Source organism: Canis lupus, chromosome 5 (assembly GCF_011100685.1).
Source record: "Canis lupus familiaris isolate Mischka breed German Shepherd chromosome 5, alternate assembly UU_Cfam_GSD_1.0, whole genome shotgun sequence".
In the NCBI taxonomy this organism is placed as follows: domain Eukaryota; kingdom Metazoa; phylum Chordata; class Mammalia; order Carnivora; family Canidae; genus Canis; species Canis lupus.
Window position 1 is genome coordinate 85,174,008 of NC_049226.1, and position 14,278 is coordinate 85,188,285.

Sequence of the window (14,278 nt, forward strand, 5' to 3'; positions counted from 1 at the left end):
TAGTAAAACTTTTATACAACTGCCATGCACTTATCAATCTAATGGAAGTCACTATACAAATATTTGCTGAATGAATAAATCAAGAAATCGAGCAAAAATAATAATTTCTTAGATACATAGTTCCTAGGAAATCTAGTTGGGTCAGTAGGAGGGAACTTCAGAACCCTTAAAAGCTCAGAAGAGGATGATCACTTGTTCAAGTTCACAAAAACTTAAGATTCATATACTGGCGTCTGGACTTTAAGGCTGGGATCCTTCAGATACATCTGAATTTTTTAAGAGTTGTTCATTGCCCAAGAGAACTCAGCATCATTGGGCATTAAAACTGTGTGCTTAGTGTTAAAATCAGACTGATATTTTGAATAATAGCATTGCCCTAGTAATCATGAAGCAACATTCTCCTCGGAGTCATTCAGAACGTTTCCATTAGCAAAAATCAGCGGCAAGGCACTGTTCCCCTGGAGTGGCATGTGCTGCAATCATTTTATGCTTCAAGAGGACAACTTGCATTTCATAACTTCGTAATTCCCCACTCCCCTCATTCTTTTTTTTTTGACTTTGAAAATGTCTCTAAATTTATTGCCAAACAAAAATTGCCCCAGAAAAGAATAGCCATTTTCTATGAAAGAGACAAAAAGAGTGAGAGAGAGAGAGATAGAGAGAGAGAGAGAGATTATACATTGTTATCTTCATTGTAGAATTGATAAGCCACTTCTATGAACTTTAAAGGGCAGAGATGTATAATATATAAATGTAAGGAGTCTTTAGAAGTTGGGTTAAAGATTATTTCTTTAGTGCCAGAGAAGAGCAACTAAACTACAACTTTGAAAATCTCCTCTTGCGCCACTCACAGTACTATATTATGAATCTTTTAGATTTCAAATACAAGGAAATGCATTCATATTGATGCAAACTAAAAGTGTTAAAAATCACAGCACACACAATTTTCCATCTGATAGGTAAATTAAGTATAAATCTGTATAAACTCAAGTTAGGAAAACAGATAATGATAAAAAGCACAATGAAGTTACCATTTCATAATCATGACCTTGGCTTGGTTCCAGACACAATCCCAAAAAAACTTTCCTAAGGGTTGTAGTTGCTTTCATTGCATATTGGAATTATTTTATATAAGGTTCAGAAATGAACTGATTGCAAAGGCAAGAATAATGAGTTAAATCTGTAATATCTTGTAGTGCAAAGGCTAATTGATTTCCATGTGACTATCTTGCTAATGACTATGATTAGTGTTTTTGAATTTTACCAGTTACGCCACTCACATAACATAACCCATCCAGCGTGTGATAATAGCACTGATCAATTTACGTAAATACACGTTTATTAGCTTTGGTTATAGAAGAATAAGAGGAGTGATAGCTGCATTTGTTAATTCCTTTGCCTTTTCTACATATATCACCAGCTTCTGTTTGATTCCTATTTAAGTTCATTGTAAGTAAATCACTCATGTAGCCAGGCCCTTTGTTTTTTTTTGTTTTTTTTTTTTTTTTTTTTTGTAGCCAGGCCCTTTGAATAGTCAAACTATTACTAATGGCTAAAATGTCTCTGTCGATACAGAAACTTATTTAACGTTGATCTAAATCACTGTGTCAAGTCACTGTGACTTTTCCAAATGTCAATTTCACTTAGACTTGTAGACAAAAAAAAAAAAAAAAATAGAATGCATAATTTAAATCACAGAGAATTGGCATCAACAGGATCTGCTACATTCATGATGATTGCCCTTTCTTATTCCACACCTCCTAAATTTTGTGCTATATCTCCTATGTTTTTACATATCAAACATATTATTATATGATTCTGAAAGCTATTAATAATGGCAGCCAATATTTATAATTATATAGCAAATTACAGTCCTGAGAAGTAGTACGTGGACTCTTTTTGAATCTCAGAATAATCCTGTGAGATGGATACCATAATTATCACTTTGTGCGCATGAAGTAATTGGGACTAAGGGAGACATATTAACGTGTAAATGATGGAGCAATGATACAAAGCCCCCATAGGTCAAGGTGATGCTATGAGGGAGGTCCTGCATCACAAAATAATTAATATATAAAGATTTAGGTATGTCTAGCATATAAGCAGATAAGTGATTATATTCTTGTTAAAGAAATAATACTCTGTCGTTCATATAAGTTCACCAATGTATATCGGTCTGAGATAGATATTAATGTGTAACATTTTCAGAAAGCTAGCTCCTACTCAATAAGTATGTATATACCTCAAAGTTCAAAATTGTTGATTGATTGGGATGACTCTGATTTGGCTGCCCATGACAAATTGTACTGTTATGTTTTATTTTGTTTTTTGCTTTAATTAAAAGCTAGTACCTTAAGTGAAGGAGATGATAGTCCCAAACTATTAAGAATGGGTCAACTCACGTATTACCCAATACTCGAAGAAACTAAAAATAAGTGGCCAATATGAAATGACTAGAAGAGAACTAAATCTAAAACTAAGAGTATCTTCTGAACTAACAGAAATTATTCTGAATGGTTTGGGACAGGAAACACTTTGAGTTGGGGTTGGTTGGGGGACATAAGAAAATTCAACTTTAAAAACTTCTTTGGTGCTACTGAGACCCTCTGTGTTTTGCAAAGAAGGAATCTCAGTGGTATGAATGGATAGGTGTTATTGAATTGCTCTTTCTCTCTTACAAGGAAATTTTTTTAAAGTATTTTTAGCAACTCAGACTTAGGCATTACAACTATGACATCTGAAAACCAGCGTTGTTTTATGAGTGAATATGTCATTATTAGGAATTATTTAAGGGGAAAGGAAAGTAACACTGTATTGGTAAAACACTACCTATTAAGAAAATATATATCTCTTCCAATATATAAATACATATATGTATAATTATTCTAATCTGAGAACAGCACTACAAGTTATATTATATCCATTTTAAGAGTTAAAAGATCTTTATGTCTATCTAATAATTAAAAGCAATAAAAAGGTGGAGGGATTAGCATTTAAACCCAGTACACCAAAAAAAAAAAAAAATCCAGTACACCAAATTCCATGCTCTTCCCCAAAAGACCAGACAAAATGTAAGGTTTACAATATTAAATGCTGAATTAAATGTTCCTAATGTCACTTCTGACTCTGAAGTTCTTTGACTACTCAGTAGATCAGGCATAAAATGGATAGTGATGATAACACAATCATATTGCCAATACTATCTTCAGTGACTTCTGTGAGAAGTCAAATTAGGCAGTTGAACAGAGATGGAGAAAGGGGTTTTGGAAGTTCCCATTGAGAATACATTATTTACATCACTTCTTACTTAATCACCATCTACTCTGCAATGATTGGCCATTTCTTTTCTTCCCCATTACCAAATAAGCTTGAACCTCTTCAGAAAATGGAATTAAACAAATGTCCTTAGTCTTTATTTTAATTTCTCAGTAGGAATTGACATTATTGACAACACTGTTCTTGACATTCTCATGGGTATTCCCCTTAAGATGGCCACTTTAAGTTAGATTAATAATAGAAGTATAAAAAAATAAAAATAAAAAATTAATAAAAGTATAAAAGTCACAGTGTTAAAGGGTATATGATATGGTTGTTTTAAAAATGCTGATCAATAGTGTTTCTATCCCTTCTCAACTTTATTTATTCTATGACTTTGGGAAGCTAATTAACACCCCTAAGGCTCAGTTTTCTCTTTGGAAAATGTGATGAACTAGAGAGCTTACTTTATAAGGTTGTTGCAAAGAATAAATACAACACTATAAATTAAGTGTTTTATACATGGAATGGTTTATGGTAAGTCTTTTGTGTATATAAACTTTTTTTTTTTTCAGTAAAAAGGGACAGTCCTTAAGACTTTAAAGGAAAAAACATTATGATAGAGGGGGAGCTGGGATATCTGTGACAGATTGTACTAACACATTGTCAGGTACATTATAGGCGCATACAAAATGTTCTATGTTCATGGAGGAAACAAGAGTTTAAGCCAATTATATGGACTTGGCTTTGAAGGAGCAGAGATGATAGGGGCAGTATTTGGGTGGCAACCACCACAGAGTCTATCCTATCTTCTCTTGAACATAAAGATGTAGCCTCAAAAGAGTTGTACTTTGAGCTCCAACTAAGTTTTATATAATGAGGTGAAGTTTATTTAAATGCTATGTTCATTTGTTATCTATCAATTTGCTTTTCAGCAGGTTGGCTGTCAGTAAAGTATAATTTGAAGGTGCAAGAAGACTTCTTTTATGAGTGATAAGATTCATAATTCTTAACTGTTATTATAGCAAATCATTCTAAATGAAACCTGGAAATATTTATTGGTACAAAATAGATATAATCATGAAGATTTTGTGAAGTTACAGTGAATAGAGGCATATGTGAAAATATTTATCTAGTCAGATTTATCTGCCCAATTTCTCTCAGTCTATGTCAATACCTTACTTCAAATATTTATTATTTCTCACTTATTTAATAGCAACTAAACTCCAATTTTTTCCTTATTATTCCCTTTATTCATCATGCATGGCACTGCTTTTCCTTAAGTACAGTGCCAACCATCTCATTCTCTGGGTTGAAAATGTGATTTGTCTGCTTGTTTCAAATATCTTGCCCTGTCATTCTAAGACTTTCCACATTGTAACCAACAATCCTACTTTTTTGGTCTTATTATTCAACAAACACCCATACAGATTCTGTACTGTAGATCCACATTGTCTGATAGGGCAGCGGCTAGCCGCATATGATTATAAAGCATATGGAATATGGCTAGTTGAAACTGAGATGTGCTGTGAATATACAATACGCATCACATTTCAATAACTTAGTATGAATAATATGTAAAATATCTATTTAATAATTCTGTACTGATTACATATTTAAATGTTAATATTTGGATATATTGGGTCAGATAACATATTATTGAAATACCATCTGTTTCTTTTTTCATTCTATTGATGGGGCTATTAGAAATTTAAAATTGCGTATATGAATCACATATTTATTTTAGACAGGTTTTTTCTAGAGAAAAAGAACAAATTGACATAAATTAGACACATCTCATTTTTGTGTACACTCTTAGACTTTATTTTACATTTCTTCATACATAGAGCAAACATTAATTGAGTGTTTGCTAGTTATCAGCCATTTTTCTCAATATTGGGAATATCAAAGTGACCAAGAAAGAAAGATAAGGTCAGTCCCTTTTAGGGCTTAATTTTTATGAAGCATATGGAAAATAAAGCAAGGAAACCAACAAAAATAATAATTACAAATTGTGATAAATAGCATGTGAATGGATGATATATTAGATGGCTCCTAGTGAGTGGGATTACTTTATAGTGTCATCAAAGACATCTCTATGAATAGGGGACATTTGAATAGAGAAGAATGAGAGTGTCATTATTTTCCTAATTTGTTTGATACACACACACATATCATATATATGAAAATAACTAGTTTTTAATGTATGTACATTATGATCAACTAGTAATGACTGTCTAAAGTGGTTTGCTTGATTAGCCATGTCTACCAGGACCCCGAAGAGAGGGATTACACATAGTACACCACATATTTCTCCAGGTAGATGATAGCCACGCATATCATATAATGAAACTATTCAAAAATACTATTTATTTAATAATAAATGTATTATCAAGTGAGGATCTGCTCAAAGATTTAAACTCTGACATCAAGAAAGGGGAAATATGATCTGGAAATATAGTCTAAATAGGAAAAAAAAAACTGTACCGAGCCTAAAAATTAATTAGGCTTGAAGACCTTTAATAAGCCATTTCCTAATTATCATATATGTGGATGGAAATTTTTAAATTGCATTTAATTCTTTTATTCACCCCAAGTTTAGCCAATTCTCTTTTTATCGGTTTACATGTGGGCATCTGGTTGAGTCTTGAAACACCTGTGAAAGCAGGTGTTCTGCTTCTGCCTTCCAAAAGGATGTACAAATCAATACAGGATCCAGACCAACAGATGGTATAAGTTAAAAGAAAATCTAAAAGTAGTGTGTGCAGGTGAAGTTAGCACACTCAGGTCTATAACATGCTATAGCAGTTATGCCCTTAAGTGACTTTTTTTTTCATTACTCTGAAAATTGTCAAATTTCTCTCAAGGACAAATCCCAATGACATTGGTTTTTCATGACAGAGAATTATTATCCAAAAAGAAGCTCCCCCACTAAACTATGGGATAGAACTTTCTGGGCAATTAGTTCTATCACCTCCAGAGAAAGTAAAGGTGAGTTATAGAGCTTTTTGAAATATTCTCATACTTCTTATATATTTTGGAATCCATTCATGGCATTTATAAGGATTTCTTTTAACTTATCTTGCTAATTTGTATGCACATTCTTTTTATAAAGTCATAATAATTCTTATAGCCATTTAATAATTTAAGAGCTTTTCTTTAGTGTAACTTATTATGTAGTTATATATCATTAGAATGGATAATTTACAATGTCACCAAATAGTATTATACTTACTTTATTAAACTAGCTAATCCTAAATGACTCTATGTGGCAGATCCTGTGTTAGATGATAAAGAGTCAAAGTTATGAGAGACAAAACCTTTAAGGAATGGGATGATGGGGTCTACAATATAGAAAATAACAAAGTGATTATAATATGAAGCAGGATCGTTCTATAAAAATATCACAAGCAAAATGTTATGAATACATAGAGGATGTGTGTATTCATTTTGTCGGGGATATTCAGAGAAAACCTTAGGAGAAGGTAACTAAAAGGTTTATCTTGATACACCAAGACAGTATTGATAGGCTGTTAGCAATAAAACTGTTTAAAACCAAAACCAAAATAATAATGACAAACAAACCTGTCTAGGTTGTTTTGAGACTAGGTTGCCGGTCTCAGCCAAACCGATTTTAGACTGGTTGCGTGATGTACAATGATAGGAATTTTAATTGAAAAAGTATGTGAGGCCAAATTATTAAGGTCACAGTATCTAGCCTATGATTCTGCTTCCCAAACACATTTAATAGCTATAGCTATAGACCTCTTTAAAATCGGGCATAGATGGCATGATTATTTTACTTAGGAAAATTTTAGGGGGTGTTAGGAGTTGACAATATTGACAAGAACATGAAAACCATGTTATTGTGCTCTATATTTATTCAGAAAAAGATCACTTCACCAAAATTCAGTATTAATATGTCAGCCCCAGCCTTCTCCAAATTCTATACCCCCTTTTTTTCTTAAAATTTACATAATGAAAGGAACAAAAGATCTTTCCAATGCTCCTTTTCTAGGAACCTGTCTCAGCCTTTGGTATTCTGAGTTCTTTAAGAATCTGTTACATAAATGAGGCGAAATGGCCCCTAAATACTGGTCCCTAGGTTATTTATTTCTTCACTGCATATTGACACCCATCAGTTCAAGAGCATGCAGATACAAAACTCAAATTTCCATATACCCCGTGTTAAAAAGCAACTATTCAGCACATTTTTAGCTATTTAGAGCCTGCCTGCTTTGCATACCTCACCCAGCATTGTTGGCTATTGATAAGATAGACTTGTGGTTATAAGACTCCAAATAATTCCTGCCCTTTGGAACTCTCTGACACAGACTCCCTGCCTTAGAGTTGAACGCTATCATCTAGATATAAACCCTGTCTCCAATCTCCATCCTTCCCAGGAGTGCCCTAACCTCCTTCCATTCTGGTTCTCTTACCATAAGCCTCTAGGTGGCCTCATATTCTAAGAGACTTTGTCTCTCATACATCCAAATCCAAATACCACTCAGTAAAGTTTATTGCATGTTACCATCTCTCTCGGCCCTATCTTTTCCCTTGATTAGCTCCTATCCTTTGAACAGCCTGCATAATCTAAGCTTCCCACCCAGTACTGATACCAGTGAGCTTGGAAGAGCCCGAGTTCATTCACTTCTACTTCCTATCCATAGGACTGGGGAAGGTACTAGTATTATGAAGCAACAGAAAAAAATAACAAAATGGTAACTATTCGACAAAATTTATCTATGAATGGCTGATGCTGTGACATTTTTGACACTTTCTCCTTTTATAATATTTTCCTTTTAATATGAAATATCCTATCATTAATCTTGTTCATTAGCACCATAATATATATGTGTGGGTACAAATATTTATTGACTCAACACTGAGTAAGAAGAATGGATTGGAGAGGGAGTTAGAAATGAAGGTTGACTGCTTTCATGGTAGGAAAAAAAGGAATGGGCACAAGAGGAACATTAACTGGGACCAACAAAATTGTTCTGGGATCAAAAGCATGCAATAGGTAAAAACCTTCTAACTTTCAAATCTTATTTTCTGGCAGGAGACTTTCTGTGTCAATCCTGAGGGATGACCACAATTTAGAAGAGTAATTTAATTCATTTTAAGCCTAGGATTGACCCAGGGATGATAGCATAAAGAATATTTGATTTTTTTTAACACCATCACACCACTATACTTTAACTATATTTGGTTGCCTGAAGATTCTTCTGAAAAGTGTCAGGAAGTGACAAATGAAATAAATCAAAAAGTGGCTTTCTAGGTTTCTCCATATTGATAGAGCCAAAGGATGACAATACAGGGGTCTGAATTAATCCACTATTACTAAATGCCCAATTGAGTCATGCATAAGGAAAATAAAGGTATATCACTTTGCCACAATTAGCTCTCAAAGGTTCTGATAAATCTTCAAGACTGATCTTCGTTGTTGTTGTTTTTTTTTTCTTTTTCTTTTGGTACCTGCTGCATCCCCTCCATCTAATCCCATTTACCTATACATATGTAATTGCTTCACAAGGTTTCATGAAGGTGACCTACTGAGACTTAAGAATTCATCCAAGGTCACGTCTACAAAAACAGGATTCAAACTCCATGGCTTTCTAAATCCAAACGCTGTACTTAAAAAAAGCACAGGTCTCAATTTCCTGCTAGTGTCTTTGTCGTACCAAGCCAAATAGGCTTCTTGCTCTTGATTGTACAGACCCAATGAATCTACTCAAAGAATTAACATGCGATGGTCCAATTAGGGGAAAAGAAAAGCCAACATCAATAGGGACAGTCTCAACAAGTCACTTTGCCCTTCCTCTGTTTATCTTCTATTTGCTCTTTTTATCTTTCTCCCCACCTCTCTTCAATCCCTGCTCCGCAAAACATAGCCAACCATCTCTCCATGTGACTTTCTGGATTTCTGTCATTCTCAAAGCCAGTCCTCTGATTGGTTTCCCATTCCCTGGTGAAAATCACTCTCTTATGACCTTGGATAAAAGCAGATCTGTGACTTAAAAAATTACATATATAAATAAAATGGAAGGAAAGAAAAAGAAGAAAGGAAGAAGAAGCAGCCTAAACATGGGCATATAATTTGAAAGCATAGGTGATTGCAGCATTTTATGGCTTTAGGATTAATTTATTTTTTCTATTTTTTCTTATAAAACATACTTATTCTTTAAACCATAAATTTACTAAAAATAAAAATTTATAAAATGTAAATTTATACTATCAGGCAGAAAGGGAGCAGAATCAGTACCATTTTTCTCACAACTGATTTTATTGATTAAATGGACAATATCCCCCAATCTACTGTAATCAGGTAATTACAATTTCCCCTTTCCTGAGCTTTTGGGAAATTCTTTTGGGATATTGGATTAAAGATGAGAATGGCTTAGATACAATTTAGAAAAAAAGATTGCATTTGGATAATAATGAGACTAAATACTCTTTTGCTCCTTCCCCAGAACACACATATAGACACACGTGCATGAATATATACAAATGTACCACAAACTTTGTAATTTGTCTAAGAAAACCTTCACTAGCAAGTTTAATATTTTTTGACTCATCTGTCATGAGCAAATGAGATTAAGAAACCAAAGTGTAGAAGCTGCTTTCTTGAGCTCTTAGAAAGGGCAGCCAGAGGAGAATTGGGTAGAAAGAGCCTCTCTAAGGATCATCCACCATATTTTAAAACTGAGTGAGGAGTCTCCAAAGTGAATACGTATCAAGTTAATAAGGTGGTGGTAGGCATTGGAGCTTGAAATTATGGGTCACTTTTGATTAAACATTGCTCACAGAAAATAAGCCTTGGCGTTCGGTCGTACAGTCCTCACTATCATATGCAAAAATTTAAATGCCAGCATTTATTAAACCTAGCCTGAGAAATAGCTGAGAACCACCTTGGGGATGATACATTAAGAAAAAAAAAAAACCTACAATCCTCCTCAAAAATAATTAAATCTCCACCAATTGACACGGTAGTTGATGGAATTTATTTTAGTATTTTCCTGTGTTTGGGAGGACAGTAGAGTTTAGTGGAAAGATCACCAAATATCTAAACTCAATTATATTAACTGTGATTTGGCAAAAGTGAATCAACATCTCTGAAACTACCTATTCATTCTAAAATATAGGCATTAAAACACAGAACTGCATGGATTTGCTGAGTATAAAATATGATCATTTACATAGAAGAACTAAGTCTCTTTCCTGCAACACATTCAATTTTTACGTACACAGTTCTCTTGTAGTAATTTAGCTTCCACACCAACACCTGGTACACAATGAGTCCTCAATAAATAGTAGCTACTGTATTTACTAAAAAGTATTTCTTTGTGACTATAGTTACTTGTTAATTTTTCCATTATTACTATTCTAGTACTCTACTTGGGATTAGGCAACAAGTTGAGGAAATTTTTTATAAATGTTATTATAAAGCCCTGAGAAGGAATTGCTTTTGCTCTTGATTCATTTTATTTTTTACATATTTTTATTGATTTTTATATTGAAATTCTCCTTTCAATATGTTTTAACCATAATCCTTGTTTATGGGACACAAGACCCCAGCATCTGGTAATAAGTTGGTTACTAAAAAGTGACATGATTTTTTTATTAGAAAGTCAAAATCAATAAATCATATATTTTTTTTTCCTTAACAGAGGTTAAATGAACAAATCATCTACAAAATCAGGCCTTTTAACTCATCTATAAAATCAGGTTTTTTAACTCATTATATTTTCAGCAAAAGAATGGATTTTTTTTTTTTATCTTTAAAATGTTAGTATATGCTGGAAAAGTTTATTGATCTACATCCAGGGCTGACAAAATGATATACCAGCATACTGGGGTAATGACAATTGCAGCATCTTCTGCAGAGAACTGGGGGCTTCCAGACACAGGCAGAAAGTCCTATTGGGAGATTTCAAACCCAGGATTTAAGGAGAATGTCGGATACCAGGGTGGAATACAGCACTCAGAGCATCCTTGAAAGGGGAGCTGTTTTATATTCAGCCACTGTAATGCTCTAATTGATTTAATCATTTATTCATTCATTCATAAAATATTGAGTGTCTGCTATGTCCCAGACATCATCTTAGGCATTGTGGATAGAGGCCTTTGGTCCCTTCCCTCATGGAGCTTATAGCTACAAGAGAGATCCAATAAATAAACTGAATTACAAACTGAAATAAAGCCAATGGAAGGGAAAAGGGTGGCCCAGGAAGAGGTGACACAGCATACAGTAGGTGCTAATGAATGCCTATCTCTTTAATAAATCAGTCCAATGATGAATGATTGATTCCTCTGTATAGAAAGGCCAATAAAGTAGACTTTGTTTTCCCTTCCTTCTACTTCCCCTATCCTTCCCTCCTCTTTTCCCCCTTCTTTCCTTTCTTCCTTTCCTTCCTTCCTTTTCTTCTGTTTTCTTTCTCCCTCCCTCCCTACCTGTCTCCTTTCTTTCACCAAAGTCCTATACTTGAGATTATTTAACTAATAAAGATTTAAGATGTTTTGAAATCTTATTTTAACGAAAACTATAGTAAATTTGGTGTCATACATATTAGTGAGGTTAGAGCTATTGATCATTGAAGCTTAACAACAAACCCCTGTGTTTATGCAAGAGAGAAAACCAGTGCATAAATCAGGTTACTTTTCAGACAGGTCAAACTTGGAATTTTTGAAGTCAAGATAGTGGGAAGGGGCATTAGTCAAGGGAAAGACTATATACAAAGTTTGAAGGATTAACTTATTCATTGATATCATTTCCTGATAGGCATCAGTGTAATTAACCTGTAAGTAAGTAGCAAACCCAGTCTTTTGTAACTAGCTGCCATATTTAAGGTTCTAATCTGGTGGGATAAATGGATAGACTCATCACAAGGGCTGGGGGTACTAGTTCTGCAATGCCCAGAGAGAACGCTCAGAAGAAGCAGAAATATTGTAGGTATAGAGCCAAGAGCAGGTACCAGGGAAGATAAGAAAAAACAAAAAATCAAAACAGTTAAGATAGGAAAACACACACACACAAACACACACAGCAAAGGACTTAGAATTAGCAACTGGTTTCCAGTCAAATCTCATCTCATTAGAAATGCATGAGATGTTGATACTCATGAGTTAATATGAGTATCAACATCTTCATCTATAAAATTAAAAATGAAAATACAATGAAATGAAAACGTTAACAGCTGCTTATCTGCTTGTTTCAATTTATTTAGTGCATACTATGTATATTTTTCAGAGAGGTCTCCAGTATTGTTGGGAAAATAAGATATCTGAATATGTTATATATTTAATAATTATATGCTATATTAAAATATGGCACACCATAAAAGACTCTGAAAATGAAGAAAAAACTTACAAATGTTATTTTTGTACCTTAGTTGAAAAAGTTTGTCATTAAGACAATGTCAATGGCCATGCTATATATATATATATATATATATATATATATATATATATATGCATATTTTGTTGTCTCTCTCTCTCTCTAACTCTTTTTCTCTCTCTGTCTTTTTAAATTAATACTCAACCCACAGTGAAACTTAAGGGAAAACTGAATGATGTGAATAGTTTGGAGTAATTATAGTTACAAATCTGCATCTAGATTCCTGTGCTGTTTCATTTATCAGAACACTTTAATCTTTGATTATGATAGAAAAGACAAAGTTTAATCTTTTTTTTAAGTTTAGTCTTTTAAAAATTAGAACCAGTTTTGCAGATCTTGGTGGAAATAATTAGCAGAATAATTAAGAAAGACAACGGAAAAATTTTCTGGCAATACTTCTATCATTTAGATATTCCTCAAATTCTTTGGCCAGAAGGCCCTGAGACCTCTGATGATCCCAGTTTTATTATTAGAATCTTCCATGGGCCACCTTTTCTACTTTCTGGAGGCAGATCATTTAAGTAAGAGGTTTATTCACCTTCCTACAGTTGCCCTACATAATATGAAATTATTTGGCTCAATATTTTATACCTGCTTATATGACATCAGCTACTATATTAAATCAAATGCTAGTTAATTCCCAGAGAATCCATATTATGCTTCTCAGATAATGCAAATAAATCCAAATAGCAAATGATTACCCCCTAAAATAAGATGCACATGCTATGGACTATGACCATATCATACTCAAGGTATTTCTAGGTGATTATTAGGGAAGATAGCATTTCCTATTAATCTTCTTAAGGGCAGGAGAAATCGTTTATTCATAGGTGTATCAATTGGTCTCCATTAGGATCTAGGCATAAAAAATGATGCATGGTAACAATGATGGTTAAGTGCCTTAGAGAAGAATTGCCAAATACTGAGCTGGTTGGGTCCCACATACAAGGTGAAGGCATCACCCAAAAGACACACTTAAGGTAATTAGAGTCAAAGAACATGTCAGATTTGTAGAATCTGAGACATTAGCAGATTTTCTTGAGTGATTAAGTAAGTGGATGCTTGAGAGTGGCGAAGTTCCTGATGTATGACAAAGACAATGCATAAGGTGGGCCAGTAGATGGAAAACGGGTTACATAATCAGGGTGTAGGGAAGTGGCACAATGTAAAAGTTACATTATACAGAAGTGTCTCTACAATATTCAGGCTCCTGATAAAATACTTTGGGTGAGATGCCTGTTTATATAAATAATTTGAACAACCCAGGTTCTAGTAGCTCCATCTGATCTTGTGAAAGAAATACTCCCCTGATCAGCAAGAGTGATCTGCTCATCAGGCAAACTGCACCTGGTCATGGCTCTAGGACAACTGCATAGGTGCAAGTCCTGGATACCATCAGGGCATCTGGTAAACCCCACTTTACCAGTAAGGGGTGAAATAAGGTAAGGGAATGGTTGGGAAGGTAGAAGAATACTGAAGAAAGGAAATAAATGGAGATTGAGGCCCACATGTGTTGTGTTCTGGGCTCAGGACATCCCACTTTAGTGCACACTGCTTGCTCTAACTTCTTGGTTGAAAATGTCAAGGAAGTTTACTCCAAAGTGTGAGGCCCTAGAATTTCCATAC